The sequence below is a fragment of the Neovison vison genome, chromosome 5 (assembly GCF_020171115.1).
Source record: "Neovison vison isolate M4711 chromosome 5, ASM_NN_V1, whole genome shotgun sequence".
Classification (NCBI taxonomy): Eukaryota; Metazoa; Chordata; class Mammalia; order Carnivora; family Mustelidae; genus Neogale; species Neogale vison.
The window spans coordinates 138,994,789-139,017,033 of record NC_058095.1 but is presented as its reverse complement, the minus strand read 5'-3'; the positions used below and the strand labels follow the sequence as shown (position 1 = coordinate 139,017,033).

The following is a 22,245-nucleotide window of genomic DNA, read 5'->3' as shown; positions in this document are numbered from 1 at the left end:
CAAAGTTGCACTCAGAGAATGAAAATAGCCACAGTAAATAGCATCAGAGATAGATTATCTATTTTGGGGTCATCTGAGAGAATTCAGAATGAATGACAGTTTTAGAAGCAGGATTGTATAACTTGGACCAGCTGAGAGTTAAAGATATTCTTGCCTCTCACTGTCTCCATTTTTTTTCAACCATCTTATTTAGCTATTAATTCACCAGGGTTAACTCAGCACTCCAAAGCAAAGTCAGTATCTATGTTTTATCCTAATGACATTTTTAACTGCAAAGAAGACTAACTATCCAGAAAAATAGAGTGTGTGTGGCGGGGCGGGGGGGGGGGGTGCATTCTTCAAAGTGCTTCCGTTTTTAGGATATTCACAAATTGATTAATTTTAGGCTTCAATTCTTAGAAGAAGGCCTTTAAGCTATAGAAAAAGAAAAATGGAAATCCCATTTCTTAGATCTTCGTAACAACGTGTCAGACACCAATCTAGGTAGATGCTTTAAAAAAAAAAAAAAAGTGTATATGAAAGGGAAGTCTGGCAAAATTCTGCCCAAACTCAACAATTCATATTTACTTAAAAGATACTGTCCAATGACTGTTCTTTTTTAAACCTCTTCTCCTCTGCCTCTACCCCAAGTTCTGAACACCTCTGAGAGGCTGCTGAGTCTTGTCCTCTGGCAGCAATCACAGTTGACTCATTTGGAACCATTGCCTCTCCCCTGGCACCCAGGAATTTGTCTCTTTTCTTAACAGCATCCAGGCCAACCCCCTGAAATGGCAAACTGGGTATCCCCCAGTAGCCTATAGCACTCCCTCCCCACGAGAGCTGGAACACAGAAGCACGTATCCAAGCCCCAAGAAGAGCTCAGACTTGCACTCCTGCCTATATTCCCTTGCTTTTGACTTCATGGATCTTAGTACTTCTTGGAAAAAGCAAAACACTAAACAGCACAAAATCATTACAGTTACTATGTAAAACAAAACAGAAACTGCATCCCCCAGCGCACACGTGCACTTAATGTACGTTTGGCATTTGATACACTGCTGCGTTTTGTTCTGGGCTTTTCTGCCTCCCCCCACCAATTCCAATTTACACCATATTCTCTCATTTCTTTTGCTTTCTTCTTTTTCTCCCCCCTTGACTAAGAAGGTTTTGACTTAAAACTGAAAATATTCCAAGTGACAAGTAAGTAGCCCCTTCTCAAATAAAACTTGCAATAACGTGCCTGGATTACATTAAGGAATGCTGGAGGGGATCCCAAAAACCGGCGTTTGAATAGTCAACCTGACAGAATCGGAGGACACCATTGAAAGGGCTCCTGTTACCTGACTGACTTAGAGCTGATCAGTGTAATCCTCAGGACAATACATTGTCTGACTTCAGGAACCTGCTGCCATACCCCCTGGTGGGGTGGGGGGAGCTGGAGGGAGCCACTGAGGATGTCCCAAGCCTCTGCCTGAGTAATGGGACATGAGCTGCCTTTCCAAACTCTGGCTCTGCTTCTCAACAATGAGAACCAAGACATTTCATAGAGTGAAATAACTTAGATTTATTAAGGTGAGTAACCTCAACATGGAGAGACGAAGAGAGAGAAAACCACAGAAAGCCATCAATATAGCTCGTGTCCAAATCCCAGGAAACAGAGTAGCAGTGAGGGTAAGTTTCTTGGCAGAAAAACCGGATTGGTCCAGAAAGAAGTTTTCGGAAAATGTTTGAACCAGTCTGGACAGAATGAAAATGTTTCTAAATGAGCTCTTTGACTAGTTTTCTCCTGGACAAGGTAAAGACCAAATGAGGGGAGAGTAGAGGGGTGGATAAACCTTTTAAGAGTAACAGACTTTCCTCTGGTTATTTAGCCCATTTCTGAGAATTCGTCTCAAGACTCTTTGAAGCATTAGAATGCAGGAATAGATACTTGATGGCTATGACTCTTGGCACCTCCCGGATCTGGGTTGAATTGGTAAGTGGCACAATATCAGTCTTAGTATGAATAGCGGTACCTTCTGTCAAATGTCCCTCCCAATCAAGAAAAACATTCCCAATATTTGCTACTGACACTTCTTGAAAAGAACATGTCTATGGTGAGATTCTCGTTTGAAAGTGTTTAATCACAAAGAAAGGCACATACATTTACACTCTGGCCTTACTTTGTTTCTGCCCACGAGAAAGAGGAGAGATACAGAATACCACTCTCTTTTGTATTTATATCCTGCCACCAGAACTTAACAAAAATAAAGGATACCAAAGGGAAGGAGAGGAAGGAAAGTTGAAAATTAGAAAGCATATTCTATGGCTTCAACATAATTCTGAGTGAGATTAACAATCTTCAGTGGCTTGAATAGCAAGATGGTCCTGTTGACTATCAGCATAGGCTACGGTTAGATTACTATTTCTTATCTCTCGTTCAAAGCTCTACTTCAAAGGACTACTATCAATTGTTCAAGTAGACAGCAAAAACTTGTAATGCCTTAGAGCACTCAAGAGTGAGGCAACTATGAAAGAATTCTTTCTTGGGTTAGTGGTAGGTTTGATGCATGTTGAAGAGAAAGTGGCTGCTAATCTAGTCACAGTGCCAAAGTACTGACGAGTGACTCGGCACAGAAGTTGTTCCCTGGAAAATTAAGGAACTTAATTAGAAGTCACAATAACAGAGTATATGGATCAAACAAATTAATTCAACGCTAGAAGAAGCTAGACTTTGTATCCCATCAAACCATTCAATTTACTCTAGTAGTTTTCTTAATGATTCATTCATTCAGCAAGTATTTATTGAGCAACTACTAGCTGCCATGCTCTGGTAAGGCATTGGCAAAACTGCAAAGAACAAAATAGCTGAGAATCCTGCCATCACAGAGGTTACATCCTAGAAATTACTATCATTTTGCTACACAATCACGACAGCCATGCAGAGACTGCCACGGGGGGCCTTGGTCAATCATCCTGGACATTTTTCTCTAAAAATTAACATTTTTTAAAAAGATTTTTATTTCTTTATTTGACAGAGATCACAAGTAGGCAGAGAGGCAGGCAGGGGCAGGGGGTAGGGGATGAAGGCTCCCTGCTGAGCAGAAAGCCTGTTGCAGCCCTTGCTGGATCCCAAGATCCTGAGATCATGACCTGAGCTGAAGGCAGAGGCTTAACCTACTGAGCCACCAAGTGCCCCTAAAAATTGACATTTAATATATAAAGCTGAAGCCTTATGATTAGTCTAATCTACAGAGAAAAGATTCCTTTTATGGGACATAGTACTGTTAATCACAGCTTAATTTGATGGTGTATATGTGTGTAAGAAGAAGGAATTTTAAAATGTGGACTCCAGAAAATAATACAGAGAATGGGGTTATTTTTAGGAAAGGGGGTTGGCCTTCCTGGAGGCACTCTATTTTTTTCCACAAAATCACAGAGATTCCAGAGGGCAATTATTTTCTAGAACCCCCTAAGATACTTCTTCGTGGACCAAGTGCCTGCAGTTTACCCAATTTAAGGCAAAGGAGAAAAGAATCAAGAATATGCACCGAGTATAAGGAATTTATAATGAGGAATGAGTCTAAGGATACAGGAGAAGCCTATGTGTTACGAAGGAAAGATGGATCTGGAATTTAAGTGTTTTTAAGTACTGATTCTACTAAATATTGTTTTGTGCATAGAAACAGACCAAGTTTATTGGAGAAACAGGTATTACCTAGTGATGCTAAAGCTTAAAGTCAAAAAGTAGAAAGGCAGCATCCTTAAATATACACACATGGAAGTATTATATATTTAAAATATGCATATATAAATATATATCTTATATATAAGCTATGCCCTGTTCCATTTTATATAAGCCTTGAAACAATAATAAAATAATCATTGGGACAAATCCTTATCTTTAAAGATAAGGATGAAAGGATTAAACACAGTATACTGTATTTTCAAGTGCAAGGACAACAAGGAAGTTCTCTGTAGAAAATGCCTATCTGTTTGAAGCACTTTCTTTACCTTTCTTTCATTTCTCCACCTTTGCCTTGTGTTAGACTCTTCCCTCAGCAGTGCCCTAAAAGGTATGTGATACTTTTGTTTTCCAACACATTCTCTTGAGGCACCTAGTAACTGTTGCTCAGGATTCTAGATGGATTATAGCTGATTCGATTATATAAAATATTGCTTTTGTAGGTCGATGTCTATGTATCTGTTCTATATCCTCTTCTCCTCCATAGAGCACACTCAAAAAACAACCACCACCACCACGCCCCCTCCCCCAAGAAAACAAACCAAAACAAACAAAAAACTCTAATAGATTCATTGCAGGCTAATCCCAAAGGAGGAAGTTAACCCTTTGGTTTTTAATCTCAGGTAACCTCCAGCTCAATGTTCAGTTGTTCCCATTCAATTTCAGCTTCAGCCATCTACCTTAAAATCAAAATTTATGCCTCTTGCCAGAGTTGTAACATAAAAAGGCCAAACCTCGTTTTTCTCAAATTATTGGACATCTATGCTATCGATGCATCTCTTCCAAACTATGTTTTATTTTCAGCTCTGGTTCAGTGAGTTTCACTGTTGGCAGGCATTAAATCTTGTCTTCCCAAAGTGATGCCATTTCTTTTTCCCTTCAAACTGGTCAAGACAGCAAAGGAAAACTAGACATTTTCTTTGCATAATAGAAAATAACCTAACTAAATAATTCACATAAAAGAAATTCCCTTTGGAAATTAGGAAGTCAAAGACACTTGGTTTTGCTGGGTAGTCAAAGGTCTGTGTTAGAAGCAGCTAGTCTTCTGCTCAGTATGACATCTCAGGGCATGGAGAAAGGCCTAGTGAGTGGAAAAGCATTACTTTTAGTTCTCTTGAGAATGAGGAAACACAAAGACTAGGTCCAGCTGATTGAAACGGGGCTGATGCCACCCACCGTCTCCTCAGTAGACTGAGCCGCAAGTTACATAAACCAGAAGGATGATTAATGTGTTTCAGGTTAGTCATGCCAAAATATTGTGTAGCAATCACCTACAGACATCCGGCTAAAGTCCATATTGCCTCCACTGTCCCAGAACCTAATGGATTGTTGGAAGGAATTGTTAGATACAGGTGTCCCTCATCTAGAAAAACAAATTACCAAAATTCCAAACCCTCCAAAGAAGTTCCTATGATATAGCTCAAAATGCAATTTTCCCTGCAAGTTACCCTTAAGGTATAAGGTGCTTTATGCGTGTAAGCGTTGTTTGATTTGCAAAAACTTGAATTGCATTCAACGTTTCTGGGGCACATTCATTGTGTAAAACAGTACATGAATTGAAATTTCACCTTTTATTGAGTGATCAGCACAGAGGAACTGAAGGGAGAATATTAAGGGTCAAATATCCATTTTACACAAAACCATGGAGAGCCAAGGATAAGCCATCTGACCACAGCAGCCACAAATGTAAAGACTGAACCCAACCATGATCACATCTTAAGCTTCTAAAATACAGGTTTCAGGCACTGCAACTTCTTAATCTATTGAATGTTGACTATACTGTGTGAATCATTCAACAGTCACAACTCAAGTTTGACCTTTCACTTTCTTATCTAGAGAAAATTTCATTTTCAAGTATCCAAGAATATTTAAACTATTCAAAGTATTTCAAGAGAACTTTTGGCACATGTCACCCAAGCTCAATAGCTAACAGTTGCTGCCACCTATAGGCCCAATTTCAAGAGAAGGAGCTGGGACTTGAGCAGAGGCTTGCAAGGCTCAACAAAGCAAGTTCTTCCTGTCTCAGGGAAAAAGACACAGTTGGTACCCATTGACTGTTGATCCTGTTCGCAGAGAAAAATAGATTTAGATATGACAAATTTCACTGACTCCATCAACCACAATCTCTTTAAACCACCTGGGGGGAGGGGTGGGCTGCAGAACTTTAAAGCAGCAGCTCCTCTGCCCACGAAACAAATGACAAAAATGAAATCAAGTTACCAAGGTCTTCAGTCACATCACACTGTAATTGTCAGGGCTATACAATGATGTGAAAATAAGTGTCAAGGAGGGATTTTCCTTTATGTCAGTTAGCATGTTATCACATGTGAGAGTCTGAATTGTTTTAGATAGATTATCTCCCCTCTGGAGATTTTGTGAACTCTTCCCTGTGAGACCTTACATCTATTTCTACCTATATCTACGGATATGTATGTCTATATAATTATATAGTTTATATTATTATATTTAAAACTGTCTTCTAATCTTTAAACTGGCATGGGAAAGTAGTCATTATTGTTTCCATTTTACTGATCAAAAAATTCCTAAGGCTGGGGCACCTGGGTAACTCAGTTCATTAAGCCTCTGACTCTTGTGATTTCAGCTCAGGTTGTGATCTCAGGGTGATGAGACTGAGCCCCACCTTAGGCTCCATGCTCAGCAGAGCCAGCTTGGTATTCTCTCTCTCCCTCTGCCTCTCCCCGCACACACTCTCTCTCAATGAAATCAAGTGCCACCTCCGAATCTGTGCTCAGCAAGGGGTCTACTTGGGATTCCCTCTCCCTTTGCCACTCCCCTCCTACTCCCTCTCTGTAAAATAAATGAATCTTTAAAAAAAAAAAAAAAAGTTAAATCTCAGCTGCAGGACTTTTTGTCCATCAGTAAATTGGAAATATCATTTTAAAGACTAGAAGACTTTTAAAATCTATATTTATATATCTAATACACACAAATGTATATGTTTATTCACTGAATATATTCTCAGAGAATAGCACACAACAAGCTTATAAAAATGTTAGCTCTGTAACACCAATTTTATGATATCTTCAAGTCATTTCACAATTGGACTTTTGTTTCTTTGTAAAGTGAGGAGCTTAGACTAAGTATTTTCTGGATTTCTCCTGGACCAAATGTTCAAGCACAAGGTTTGTGCGTCTAGTATACTCTCTACTTATACCAACTCAACGCATTTCTGTATTTGGGCTACACTTATGCTGGATAAATGGTTGACAATCAATGCCCTCCAGCAATGTGTTCCCTCTATATTCCAGGACACTGCAAGACTAGAGGAGGAGGAAAGTCTTCATGGCTGATGTCCATTTCACTATTTCTAGTACAATTGTCCCCTTGTTATGAGCTAAATTGCATCCCTCTCAAATTCATATATTGAAGTCTGGATCCCCAGTATAGGTGGGACCTTTGAAGAGTCGATCAAATTAAAATGAGGCCATTAGGATGGGCCCAAAGCCAATCTGACTGGTGTCCATATAAGAGGAAATTTAGACACACATGAAGACACAGGGGTAGTACTGACAGAGGAAAGATTATGTGAGAATATGGTGAGAAGTCCCTAGAAAAAGACAGCATTTGAGCCAAGAAGAGAGGTCTCAAACAAATAAACTAATCCTGCCAACACTTTGATCTTGGACTACCAGTCTCTAGAATGCAAGACAGAATACAAGAAAATACATTTCTGTTGTTTAAGACCCTCAACCTCTGGTATTTTGTACGGTGGCCCTAGCAAATTCATGTACCTCTTGACCTAACTCTGACTTTGAACAAATTACTTAAGTTCTCAGATTTCTTATCAGAGAAATACAGATAAGAAATATATAAATATATAAAATACAATTAATTCTTTGAAAGCTATAAGATTTTAAAAAAAGATGATGTATATAAATGGCTTCCTATGTTGCTAACACAAAGTATTTACTCAAACATTAATTCTTCCACTTCCTGAATTCCTCCTTTGCTGTCAAGTGAACTTGAATAATCTTTGGAACGTAATTTCACATTTTTTTTCCTCCCAGTAGTCACTTGGTCTATGTGTATGTACTTGACAAAATATTTTAAAATAAATATTGATATGTGACATCTTTTGTGAATACACATTAAATGTAATTAGTTATATTTAACAAAATATTTTGTTGGAAAGAATATATACAAAATCATAACTATCTTAATCCAGACTGTATAGGTACCATATCCTGGTGAATTCTTCATACAGTCTTCACCACTTAGGTAAACACTTCAAAGTCTAACTGTTCATTCAAATACCTTAGGCATACATGTTTGCTAACCTAAAAGCCTAATATATGATCAAGATCATCTTTTTTTTTTCTCTTCCCATCTTCTAGCAAGGCTCAAAAATGTTGGAGCTTGCTTCTCTTATACCTACCCTCTTCTTTCCTCCCACACTCCACCTTCAGTTATATCCCAGTCCCTGTCTTATTATTAAGTCTACAGTTAATTCAGTGTCTTCCTTATACATTTTTAAAAATTTACTTCTGCAGGGGCGCCTGGGTGGCTTAGTGGATTAAGCCGCTGCCTTCGGCTCAGGTCATGATCTCAGGGTCCTGGGATCAAGCCCCGCATCAGGCTCTCTGCTCAGCGGGGAGCCTGCTTCCCCCTCTGTCTCTGCCTGCCTCTCTGCCTACTTGTGATCTCTCTCTCTGTCAAATAAAATAAATAAAATCTTAAAAAAAAAAATTTACTTCTGCAGATTTTATGAACTAGCAAAGCTTAAGGATAATAAAAACAAAATCAATACCCGTACTTGTAAAACTATACTAATTCAAGGAAGCGAAACTTTCAATAAGAACACCTTTACCTTTTTTATTCTTTTGGCCCAATTCCATGATATTTTTATTTCTCTTTCCTCCTTTCCCCTCAGAATTCAAACCAAAAGCAGATTCTTCCCAGAAGTCCATGAAAAAAGAAAAATAATGAAAACAAATGTTAAGTTAAACTTTTTGCAAACTTTGGAAAATGAGCTGTTCTGGTTCATTTCAAATTTTTTGGCAAAGATCCAGAGTCAAATAGGAACCAAGATTATACATCCACAGTGAAGAGTGGAGAAGGTACATGGTAGAGACCTGACCAATTTCCATTTAATTAAAGAGAATGCTAGCTTTGGTAAGAAGGTAAAATTAGAAGTTTTCCCCATATAGGACTTAGGGAATTTTAATTATTATAGCTGCACCATCTAAGATAGTGAAGTAATAAAGTTTTCAAACTGACAAAAGCTAGCATAACATGACAAAATTTAAAGTCTTAACTTTACCATAAATGGCAAACACATAAATGAGAAAAATAACTTGAAATTAAAAAAGACAAAACTTAAAAAATAAATAAAAATAAAAACGACAAAACTTAATCTAGTTCTTTAGGTACAGGTAGCACCAAATATGACTAGTTATTTGAGAAATGGCAGTTGTATAAAAGAGGGACAATTCAAAGAATAGAACATTTATTAAAATTCCAATTAGTATCTTTGGTGGACACTGTTGTTTAGTTGACTCAATCCCATTTGCAACTCCTTCTTTTAAAAACCTTCCAATGATTGGTCTATGGTAGCCATGTGGCCCAATTCTGGACAGTGATCTATAAATAGAAGTCACTGAGAACTTTCTGGGGAGTTTTTGTGTGTTTTTCTCCCACCCATTTAGCCTTAAAGGGCATTTTTAAAAATAGTTACCTTTAGGTTAAAAAAAAAAAAATCTATAGATTCAGTTCAGTCTTTTGTCTTTATCTCTTCTTATTTGGAACCTGAAAAAATGCCTAAAAGGGTAGTAGTTCTCTTATGACCATTTAGAGATAAGCATGTTAAACATGGCAGAGCCCAAAAATGGAGAGATCTTCTTTACTAAATCAACTTCAGTCTGCCTATCCCCAGATTCTCACCTCATGGGACAAATAAACACCCTTGTTAACCAAGGTGCGGTAGTTGGATTCTCTACTGCTCATCACCAAACACACTTATAACTGATACAAGGTCTTCAAAGTGATTAATAAAGAAATTCATCCAGAAAACAAGAACACATTGTAGTGAAAAGGGAAGGACAGGTAACCTGAAAGAATTCTCGTGATTGCAACATAACACTGGCAAATTTTTAAAAATAGGACTAAAGGATGGAGGTAAAATCAATTTCTCTGATTATAAGACAAAAAGCAGAGATATAAATCTAACAGTTCATAGAAATGGAAGATCAATCCAGTGGGCATGTAATCTGGCCCTATAAGCTCTCCAGAGAGAAAAGAGAAAACAGATGAGAGAATAAAATTTTTAAAAATAGAGAGAAATTAATTTTTCCCCTGAAGTGAATGAAATATAGCCTAAATGCCAAAATGAAAAGAACCATTCCAAGTATCAAACATGAGTGGAAAAAATACCTACGCCTTAGCATTGTGTAGTGGAGATTCAGAATTCTCAGAATACTGAATGGATCTACTAAGCTTCTAGGAAAAAAAGCATTTCATCTATAAAGAAATTCTCATCAGTCTGTCATCATCAGAAGATGCTCTTAGAAAATGTAGCAGTGTATTTTAGGTTTTACAGGCAAATGATTTTCAATGTAAAGTTGTACATTTTGATGAACTGTTATTGGGGTGCAAGGATATGATAAGAGTCTGATTCCACTCTTGGTATTTTACCCCTGACGGTTTTCTGTCTCTATCCTTCTCTCTCTCTCACTTGCTCCACATTCAGGCAAACCTATAAAAAGGACCATGTACTACCTCTCTCAGCAATGGCAAGAAGTTCGTACCTTCCCTCTGACCTTACTCTATAACCTTCACTCAAGCCATTTCTAACTGGTTTGGGTACCTGTCATCCGAATCTCCCCAGAAATCTTCTTTATGTGAGTAATAAATGTTTCACACTATGTTGTTGTATGTATGACATCGATTTCAACATTTAAACTGATTTTGCATGGGAGATTGATTCTGCTCACTGAGGCAATAATAAACGAGAGGCTAAAATAAATATATTACCTAATATACAAAGGCCTGAGAAACCCAACTTTCTATATTTTTTTCTATGTATCTTTTCTATGTATCTTTGTGAAAAAACAAAACATACAAAAAGAAAATCAACAACAACAAAACCAAAAAACTGTTGATGATGTTCTCCAGAAAAGTATAAAATGTTCCCAGGGTGACACCCATCTTAGAAAAAGAAATATGTTTCAGGACAGAGAAGACTTAATCCAAGAATACAATGCAAATAAATCCTGGGATTTATATAGCAAGGCCATAAATGAGTTAGACCAAATTAGAGCCAGAAGTCAGAACTCCAAATAGCAGAATTTCTAGAATAACTTCAAGACAAATGGCATGATCAAAAAATTTAAATTTCTTAGTGACACAAGCATGTTTCTTATGTCAACAAACAGAGGCAACTGAAAACTTCAGCTGGGAGAAAAGCTCAATAAAAAAGTTATCATTCAAATGGAAAGAAAATGAATTTGAGAAATGATTTTAAGCAATTGATGATATGAAATACAAACAAAAGAAAAAGAATCCATCTGAGTTTGATATCTACTTAGTGATAGAGTTATTTCTTTCTTTGTGTGTCAAATTATACTATTTGGTTCTTCAGATAAAAATTTATACATATTACATGATGAATACTCTATTATGTTTCAATTTTAGACTCAATGTGTAATTAAATCATAGAGGATATAGGTTCAGATTACAATGTCATGAAAAACCTTAACAATGAAAATATCTTAGTTAACAAATATCTGAAACAAAGATGGAGAGAGTAAGAGGCTATAAGAGTTAGATATTGTGTATATACATATACACACATGAAAGGTATGTATATATAAAAGATTGTGTGTACACTGTGTCAACATATAATCTGTTTATGATATCTTTAAATGAATGGACGTTTTTAATTTTAATGATGCCAAAGTATCCATCTTTCCCTGATGATGCTATCCTGGGCCGGTAATTTTCTTTTAGGGAAGTTTTAAATTATGGATTTGATTACATTTATAGGACTATTCTGATTTGTCTGTTTCTTGTTACGTCCGTATTGGTAAGTTAATTTTTAAGGAATATGCCCATTTCATAGGAATTGTTAAATTATTATAATAAAGTTGCTGGGCACCTGGGTGGCTCAGTGGGTTAAAGCCTCTGTCTTTGGCTCAGGTCATGATGCCAGGGTCCTGGAATCAAGCCCCACATCGGGCTCTCTGCTCAGTAGGGAGCCTGCTTCTTCCTCTCTCTGTCTGCCTCTCTGCCTACTTGTGATCTCTGTCAAGTAAATAAATTTTAAAAATCTTCAAAAACAAACAAATTATTAAAATAAATTTACTTATATTATCTTCTTTCCATGTGTATACATATGTTTGTGTACATATCTTAATTTTTTAGTATTAAAATATATACACACAAAATCTCAATTTTTAAATTTATATATATGTATAGGTATAAAATACATAAAGTATTGCCATGAAGAAAATAATGACAAACTAATATTTAAAAAGGGTAAAAGACAAATATTCTGTTTCCTGACCTATATAATATGAAAATAACATCTACTCTGAAGTTAAATTTAAAAAACCTTTGTAAAATGAAACATAAAATGAAGCAATTAATATAATTTTATTCTCATCTAATATTTAGACGATCCATGTGAGGAGTAATCAAACAAATATGGATGTTACAAAGACTTAAAAAAAATGGACTAGTCCAAATTTTCATCTTTCAATTAGATGTATTATTGTTCTATGAGTATAACCAGAGGGAGAAACAGAAAACAAACAAACAAAAAAAATTGCTAATGTAGACAGAATATATGCTCTTCCAAATAAATTTAAGCCAGTGAAGAAAATACAGTCCTTATTTACTAATTTTCACTAATATCAACTCTTTACTCTATCAAGAATATGTCAACTAGTCTCTAAAAGAAGAATGTCTTTTAGAGGAAATATCTTACAGATCTAAAGCTACTCAGATAGAGGAAAAAGCCTTTAAAAAAAAAAGGAGAAGAAGAAGAAGAAGAGAGAGAGAGAGAGAGAGAGAGAGAATCTGACATGAAACTGGTCTTCGATTGAAAAGAACAATAAAACTTGCAAAAAAAAAAGTATTGGAGAAATCTATTAATGGTATTTTAACTTTTAATTTATATCCTAGGATTCATCTAGGAATCTTGTTCTTAAATGACTTAGAAATTGATGTGCAGAGAAATGTGATTTGTTTTGTTTTGTTTTTAGGGAGCTCTACCCACCCAATGTGGGGCTGAACTCATGATCGCAAGATCAATGGTCTCAACCTCTACCAACAGAGTCAGCCGGGCTCCCCCAGAAATGCCTTTTGTAATAAGGAGTATTGGCTGAGACTATGCTCCCAAGTTTTTGCTTCCTTATAAAATTTTAATTCTCTGGAATTATTGAATATGCTTTTATTTTATTTTAAAGGTGTTGTTTATTTATTTGAGAGAGAGAGAGATGGGGAGAGAAAGCACTAGTGGAAAGGAGAAAGAGAAGCAGGCTGTCCACTGAGCAGGGAGCCCAATGCAGGACTTGAACCCAGGACCCTGAGATCATGACCCAAGCTGAAGGCAGATGCTTAACCGACTGAGTCACCCAGGTGCCCCAAGCTCTTCTTTTAAAGGGCAAGTGGACCCTTTCTATAGAGGTAGAGCCTTAAATTCTGTGTTGAAACTCTTTTTTTCCCCTATTCTTTTTTGAGACATGGACCTTTGGATTATTCAATGTGAAAATCAAGATCTCTTCTGGAATTGTTAGATCTTAAAAGATGGGGGACTCAGCCATGATGGCAACTGTTTTCCTGTGGCTGGAAAGTAGACTTAAAGGGCCCAAAGTTCAGATGAATGGGTTCTAAGAGGAAAGTGGAAGTGAGCAAGGCCAAGGACAAGCTGGAGTGGAAACAGGGGGTGGAGAAGCACATTTAGGGGGAAAGTTGACAGAGAATTGGCTGGGGTAAGGTAGACTACATTTGTTTCATCATTTTTTATAAAAGCCACACATGTGTCATTGTTAGAGGTTGCATTCTAGACACAGATAGCCTCGGGGTAGAGAAGAAAAAAATGGAGTGGACTGAAGAGGAGAGAATAACCATGATCTTCCAAAATTCCATCGAGTTAGTTGCCATGTACCACTCAGTTTGAAGAAAATAAGGACTCATATTAAAACTTGTCTCTAAAATAAATTTCTGTTGCAGTGTTCAATTAACTAACATGAACAGCTATTTATTTCCTAAGGTATTAAATTCCATAATTCAGATAAGATAATAAATAACTTTAAAATTAATAAACCTAGTGTTCTGTGTAGGCCAAAGTTTGCTAGGGTATGCAAAACAAACCCCTGAATAACTAAAGAAAAATGGAAATTCATTAATACATTAGGAATCATCTTAAAAACAACTTTTTGGGGCACCTGGATTAAGCAGGTGACTCAGTTTTGGCTCAGGTCATGATCTGGAGGTTTGGGATGAAGCCCTGCATCAGGCTCTGTGCCCAGTGGGGAGTCTGCTTGAGGATTCTCTCTCCTTCCCCTTTTGCCGGTCATTTCGATCGCATGTGCATGTATTCTCTCCCAAATATATATATACATACATACATCAAACTTTTTTCCCCTTTACTTTCTGAGAAATGGCTAATCTTAAAGGCTTTTTGGAAGGATTCCCTAAGGAGAGGATTCCATGAGAGACAAGAGGAACTAGACCACTATCTAGACAGGAGGGACTGCTTAATAACTGGGATATGAAACGGGGTTAATATGTGATTAAAAACATAGCTTTGGAGACAGAGATGGACGTTCCAATATTCATATCCCAGCCCTGCCACACATACTTTGTCTAGATCTCTTAAGTTGGCCCAGCGTCAGCTTGCCCATTTGTCAGTATGGGGATAACAGCGCCTACTTCCAGCTGGTCTGAGTGGTGGTGTTTATAATCCATTGATCACAGCCTATTACAGGATTCTCTGTTCCTTCTCCTCTCCTGCTGCTTTGACCAGCCAAAAAAAAGGGGGGGGGGAGGCTTCTCCCTTTCATTGCTATGAGATTAAATGAAATAATATATGTAAAATGATTTCTACAATGGCTGATAATAGGTGTTTAATAAAGGAAAAACAGCATTTTTTTTAGCATAAACAAAACTATTTTATTGCCATTTATCTCAGTAATGGGTGTTCGTGTGCCATGTTATCCCCTGCCCTCGAAACTTCTTAAAGGAAGACCTTTCATCTTATATACCTTGGCGTTTTTCTTAATTCTCTGCAGTTTGCAGAGAGATGCTGTAAAATTTGTTGAAAGTAACAAGGGATTTGCATACCACGTCCTCACTGTAGGATTGATCTCATTATTTAGCTATGACACCTGCCCCTCACATTCAAAGTTGACGTCTCTGACGTGTCTGTAACAGATGGTATGTTCCACAGAGCGTGGAACAGTGACAGTCTCCCAGCTTCACTGCTGTGCTTCAGGACTGTTGGAATGAAGCTGCAGAGTCCTGGTCAGGCTGAGCAACCTGCAGAAGACAGGGCAAGGCATGGGGCCGCTCCACTTCCCCCTTGTCAGCATTCTGTTCAAGGGACCCAACGGAGAAGGGATGGTGACCTCGGGAGTAGAAGGCCACCAGTCTGAGAGGGAGACTTTATTCTACCAACAACTCACCGTGGCCAGAATTCTTTTACTCAATACTTTGTTTTTTAGAGGAGGAGGATTAATTAAAAAAAAGAGGAGGGGGAATAAAAACCTCCGTCGTAGATCTTCCAAGGGTCTATTTTGAGTTAGCGACCCTTCCTTTGCAACAGAACAGTTGAAATCTCCAGGGGTAAAGGTACCAAACCAACTGATTTTAATGATGGTCAGTGTGAATCGAGCTTTTCCAAAATGTACATTGGATCAGACTGCCCGTGGTTCAAAAAGGCACAACATTTTTAATCGGCATGTTTTAAAGGTAACCATAAACAAGAAAGTGCTTTTATGAGAAGACCAGTCCAAGATACATTCTATCCAAGCAGAAAATAAACTTCTTTTTTTTTTTTCCACTTTAACTGCTAATGAATCTGAGTTTTTTGTTTGTTTTTGTTTTGTTTTGTTCTCTAAGTGCCAAATGACCTCTGCAAAGGGTCTTCCTGCTGATTCTGAATGAATCAGTGGCTGGTAATGCCATTGAGCATTCCCCATCGAAGATGAGTCTGCAAGCCGGTCTGACTTGATTAGATACCGGTGACAGTACGTGTCTTCATATTGCAGGAAACCCTGCAGAATGTGCCCGGTGTGTTGAGAAAATCCCATGTTTTGTAAATAACCTCCCTCAAGTCTGATCTGAAAGTGCTCTCTTCCTGATTTCATCAATAAGGTTACTATGTGACTTTAAAAATTTCCACTGCTCTAGGAAAACTTCTGTTTCCTTTTATGCCCAGATTTAGCAGGTTTTTCAAAGCCCTTCTTATTAAGAAAAGTTGTGGCTGGAAAAATGGATAAGTAGTTACAACTATTCCAGGAAACTATAAATATTCTGGTTTAAGCCATTTAAGAAATTATCCTCTCCTTTATTGTCTCCCAGGGCCCACCTACAACCGGGTGCTGCCCTCCCAAAGTGAAGTGGATGGTCCTAAATGATCATAGGTGGGTTTTAAAAAATAAACACAAAATTAGTTTCACACCTACTTAGACAGCTTAGAATTTTAATGTGTGAAGTATGCCAGGACTCTGCAGTGAAATAAAGCTTTGCATTCAAACTGATGTCAGCCAATCAGAAAACAGTACAGAGCGCTGCCCATTTCATAATTAGGGAGCATCTACTCCAAGTTCTAGATTTTACTTATTAATGAATAAAGCATTTCTTGACCCAGTTTTGCCATTTATTCATAAGGACCTTGTTTTCAAAAAGTGTTAAAATAGCATGAAGGCCCTGATTTATGCCCACCAAATCCAGGAAATTCAAAGTTAATCCTCAGAACTATTTGTGTCTAGTTTTGCAGCAAACATTCTATATAAAACTGCACTCTGTTCGAGGATAACACAGAGGAACGAGAGTACAGCATGGTTCCCTGCAAGCTTCAGTTTTTCAGCATCCGATCTTTAGATTGTATGCCAACATGTTTTCTACTGCATTTCTGTCTGAGCTGTAGCCTTATTTCAGTCTTTTTATTTTTTCTCTTAAAGATTTTATTTATTTGAGGGAGAGAGAGACAGAGTGAGAGAGCATGAGAGGGGAGGTCAGAGGGAGAAGCAGACTCCCCATGCAGCTGGAAGCTTAATGTGGGACTCGATCCCAGGACTTGGGGATCATGACCTGAGCTGAAGGCAGTCACTTAACCCACTGAGCCACCCAGGCACCCACCTTATTTCAGTCTTGCTTGCCTGTCGTTGGCTAATACCTTTTGACATCCACAAGACTGCATCGGACAGACAGGAGCAAAGTGCACCCTTGACTGGAATCCCATGGGGGTAGGAACCCTCAAACTGTGGCAAGTGAAAACATGTCCAAAGGATCCCTTTTTTTCTCCTTTGCCAAATCCTCTTCCTGGAACCATTTTTAAACATGCCAGATATTGACCAAATGTTCTTTGTGAAAAGAAACAATCGGAACGTGAATCAATAGACCATCATTTCTGCTCCCTCTTCCACAGAACGCCATCTGGCTCCACCAAGCTGGTCAGAACCCTACTTATCCATCCTACAGTTACCATTCAGAGGCCATCACTTTCAGCAGGTTATCCCTGTCTTTGTGTCCCAGTTTCCTCAAGTGGGACATTCCTGGAAAAGATTGTGCTTTCTAAGGTCTCCTCTTGAAATGCTGTCTCTTTGTAACCTTCCCAGTATACAGTGACTTTCCAGCTCTGAACTTCGAGAATATTCCTCTGTCCTGTTCATCTGTGCACAACATTTACTGATTATGTGAGCTCAATTCCCAGCTTTACCATATGCTAGCCTAGAAACTCTGAGCAAGTTACATAATCCCTAAGCTTCAGTTTCCTCATCCGTAAAATGCTGATCATGATGGTTGTGGCATACACTGCAGAACTGTTTCAGGGACTTAAGAATAGAACCCCCGTAAAGAGCTCACCACAATGCTGACAATAAGTGCTCAATAAATTTTAGTTAGAGCTACCTCTAGCTATTTTTTCATATGTAAGTTTCCTGTCATCCCAAACATGATCATAAGCTACTTGAGACTGAGAATACATGATGTTTATATGCTCATCTTGCTTATCCTAATGGCCTAAAAATAGGAATTCAATAGTATTTTGTTGATTTCTTGAAAATTACAACTTTATGTCTGATTTTCAGTCATTAACTACCCTGTCTTGAGTTTTTCTATATATGAAGCTCTGAACCTTTAAAACCATATGAAGTTTACCAAAAAGTTATTAGAAGAATTCAGAATTCAGTAAAGTTACAGAATATAAAATTCATACCCAGAAATCGGTTGTGTTTTTATACAATGATAATGAAATAACAGAAAGAGAAACTAAGAGTAAATCCCATTTACAATGCTAGCAAAAAGAATAAAATGCCTAGGAATAAATTTAACCAAGAAGGTGAAAGACCTGTACTCTGAAAACTATAAAACACTGATGAAAGAAATGGAAGATGACACAAATGGAAATATATTCCATGCTCGTGAGCAGAAAGAAGTAATATTAAGAGGTCCAAACTACCCAGAGCAATCCAGAGATTCAAGGCAACTCCTATCAAGATACCAACAGCGTTTTCCACAAAACTAGAACAAAAAGATACTAAAATTTGTATGGAATCACAAAAGACCTCAAAGCAATCTGGAGAAAGAAGAAAGATAGAGGTATCAAAAGCCCAGATTTTAAGATATACTACATAGCTATAGTAATCAAAACAGTATGGTACTGGCACAAAAAAGACAACAAAATTGATAAAATGCAGAAATAAACCCATGCTTATATGGTCAATTAATCTACATCAAAGGAAACAATTATATGCAATGAGGAAAAGACAGTGTCTTCAATAAATGGTGTTAGGAAAACCAGACAGTGCACACAGAAGAGTGAAATGGGACCACGTCCTTACATCATACACAAAATAAACTAAAGTGGGTTAAAGACCTAATGTAAGATTTTAAACCATAAAAGTCCTAGAAAACAACACAGGCAACAGTTTATTTGATATTGGCCTTTTACTGGTTAAGTCTAGAAATATTTTTCTAGATAGCTCTCCTCAGGGAGGGGAAACAAAAGTAAAAATAAGCTATTGGGACTGTACTAAAATAAAAAGATTTTGTGCAGTGAAAGAAACCATCAACAAAACAATAAAGTAACTCACTGAATGAAGATATTCACAAATGATATCTCTAATAAGGGGTTAATATCCAAAATATAAAAAGATTTTGTAGAACTCAATACCAAAAAAGAGAAAGACAAAAACAAAACAAAACAAACAAACAAAAAAACAATGCCCCAAAACCCGAATCTGATTTAAAGATGAGTAAAAGACCTCAGTAGACTTTTCAAAGAATACACAGATAGCCAATAGACACATGAAAAGATGCTCAAAATCACTAATCATGTGATGCAAATGCAAGGGAAATGCAAACCAAAAATCACAAGATCTATCACTTTACATCTGTCAAAATGGCTAGAATCAAAAAGAAATGACAAGTACTGCTTACGGTGTGGAGAGAAAGGAGCCCTCATGCACCATAGGAATGGTAAGAATGTAAATTGGAGAACCCCCTGTGGAAAACATATGTAGGTTCCTCATAAACTTACAAATAGAAATATCATATGTCCAGTAATTCTACCAGGTAATAATCAAAGAAAACAAAAACACTAATTTGAAAAGATACGCACTCCCTATGTTTATTGTAGCATTATTTACAATAGCCAAGATATGGAAGCAATCCAAGTGTCCCTCAATAGATGAATGGACAACATTGATGTGGCATGTGTTTATACACACACATATATATTGCACACACACACACACACACACACACCCCACAATAGAATATTACTGAAAGGATGAGATTTTTGCCATTTGCAACAACACGGATGGATCTAGAGGGTTTTATGCTAAGTGAAAGAAGCCAGATTGAGAAAGTCAAATACCATATGATTTCACTTATATGTGAAATGTAAAACAAAACAAAAAGCAGAAATAGACCCATAAATACAGAGAACAAATGGAAGGCTGCCAGAGGGGTAGAGGGATAACCAAAATGGGTGAAGGGGGTAGGAGATACAGGCTTCCAGTTGCTGAATGAATAAATCACGAGGATAAAAGGTGCAGCATAAATCACGAGGATAAAAGGTGCAGCATAGAGTACTTAAGAGCGTTGCCTACTGAGCAATAGTAGCTACAACTGTGAACATTGCATAATGTATAGATTGGTCCAATAACTATGTTGTACACCTGAAACTAATGTAATATTATGTGTCAACTCTACTTCAGTTTAAAAAAAAAATGTATGGAGATAAAGATTCATGATACTAGTTCAAATTGTTTCTAATTTCATTGCTATTGAAATAATTTTAGAAGACTGGTCTAAAAGCAAGAACTGAAAAAAGGCTGAACTGAACATGATATCAGACTGCTTGGAAGCCATCGTTTTCCTTAGTACAATGAATATTCAAGGATTTTGAATTTATCTGTGTTTGGCATTTGTTTTTTTGTTTTTTTTTTAATTTTATTTATTTATTTGACAGAGAGATCACAAGTAGGCAGAGAGGCAGGTAGAGGGAGAAGGGGAAGCAGGCTCCCCGCTGAGCAGAGAGCCTGATGTGGGGCTTGATCCCAGGACCCTGAGATCATGACCTGAGCCGAAGGCAGAGGCTTAACCCACTGAGCCACCCAGGCGCCCCTGGCATTTGGTTTTGAGAGAAGGGAGGAGAGAGGGATGGAAAAAGAAGGAGAAGTACAAAAAGATCTAAAGGAAGAAAGGAGGAAGGGAAGGAGGAAGAAAGCAGAAGGTGAGAGCAGACAAAGGGAAGACAGACAGGACGACAGAAAGTTGCTCCACTCAGTGTTGGGTGAGGGGGAAGCTATCGTGTCTCTGAAGTTGTGGCGAAAGCTCGGTCTAGGTCCAAATGTGTAGTCTGCTTACCTGCTTACCTTTCCTAGTAAATGTTAACCAGAATCATGAGAAGAACCTAAAGAGGGTTTCACTTAGAAGCTAAAATTTGGCCAAATATTCCATTCTATGACTGTTCTTCATTGATGGAGATTCCCATCGTGGAATAGAGGAGAATAGGTCGGCAGACTAAAGGAGCTACATTCAATCATAATTTCTACCCTGACTTTTTCACAGGGGCCCCTTCGGAGGCTGAGGTGTACACAGACGTGTTTTTTAAAGACTTTCACCAAGTGCTTTACCACCCCCCTCTCCTGCTCCACACATCAGAGACTTCTAAAATTCCAGGTCTGGCAAAGGAAAAAGAAAGGGCCACAGTGACTTCCCAGCTAAACGCGCCTCCTGAGGAACCAGTGCTGGTTCATGAAGAACTTTCAAGAATCTACACCGAGATCTTCTGAGTTGCTAAATAGTCAGCCTTTCAGTTGACTTAAGAACACAACGCTCTTAACCAAACCCTGGCCCCACTGGGGAAACCAATCAGACACCAGGCTTAAAACCTCAAAAGTGACATGAATAGTTTTCTGTGAATCGGAGGTAAAGGGTGGCATTGTTAGGAATTACCCATGTTTCCAGGCAGATTGGACTATGTAGAAATTGATTAACACACCAAAGTCCCATTCTACCCACATTTGGAGGGAAAAGGCTCTGCTTCACGTCTACACAGGCGGCTTATCTCTGCAGGCTACAGGGATTTTCAGTAAAGAGTAAATCTGTTTTGTAGAGGAGGCATTAGCAAAGATCCCTGTAAGATAATAATTTTCAAAGTCAGAACTATCACAAGTGGGGATTTTTTGGTTTTAACTGCAAATGTAATCAGTAAGCTGCCCCTCTGACAGGCCCTCAGATTTACTGGATGCCTCAGCTCCCACAAGGGAAGAAATCATTTCCTGTGAATTCCAAGTCCTGCAGTTTCCTGAAATGGAGCCATTTCCTCTTGTTGCTGAGCGCGCTCCCTGACTATCTCTCCAAGGGCAACATTCCACCGCTGCGTCGCTGTGGACATCCCTGGCCCGTTTCCATGGAGGCACATAGCAGGAGACTCTTGTGCCGGGTACTGGGCCAAGAACTTTTCACTCTTAGAAAACACATTGGCCTCTAGAATCTCCATGCTATTTGAAAACAGATACTTCAGTTTTCAAGGCATTCTCTTGTGATACATGCAGCTCTATTATGACTTAAGTCAGGCCATGTCACTAGATGGAAAACCAGAAATGGACAAGGGTTAGAAGAGCAGAATTGACGTCAACCTCCCCAGGTGTGTTTCCATTGTATGATTAGGGAACAACGCCTTCACGTTCTGAAGCCAGGACAGAGTGTCGCTGAGTCAGATGGCTTAAGCTTGGAATCACAGCCCTACCGCTCCTAGTTAAGCACCTTGGTATGTTTCTTGACTTGGAGTTCTGAGTCTCAATTTCCTCATTTGTACAATGTAGATTTAAAAAACAACAACACAA

General features: G+C 38.0%; 1 long non-coding RNA gene across 1 annotated transcript; it reads left to right on the top strand.

Moving 5' to 3' along the window:
* Window positions 1-1,912: 1,912 nt before the first annotated feature.
* On the top strand, window positions 1,913-21,032 carry LOC122907883. The gene is made up of 3 exons (XR_006384777.1): window positions 1,913-1,954; window positions 10,410-10,560; window positions 20,966-21,032. It is a non-coding gene; the product is annotated as an uncharacterized LOC122907883 (long non-coding RNA).
* The last annotated feature ends 1,213 nt before the right edge of the window (window positions 21,033-22,245 follow it).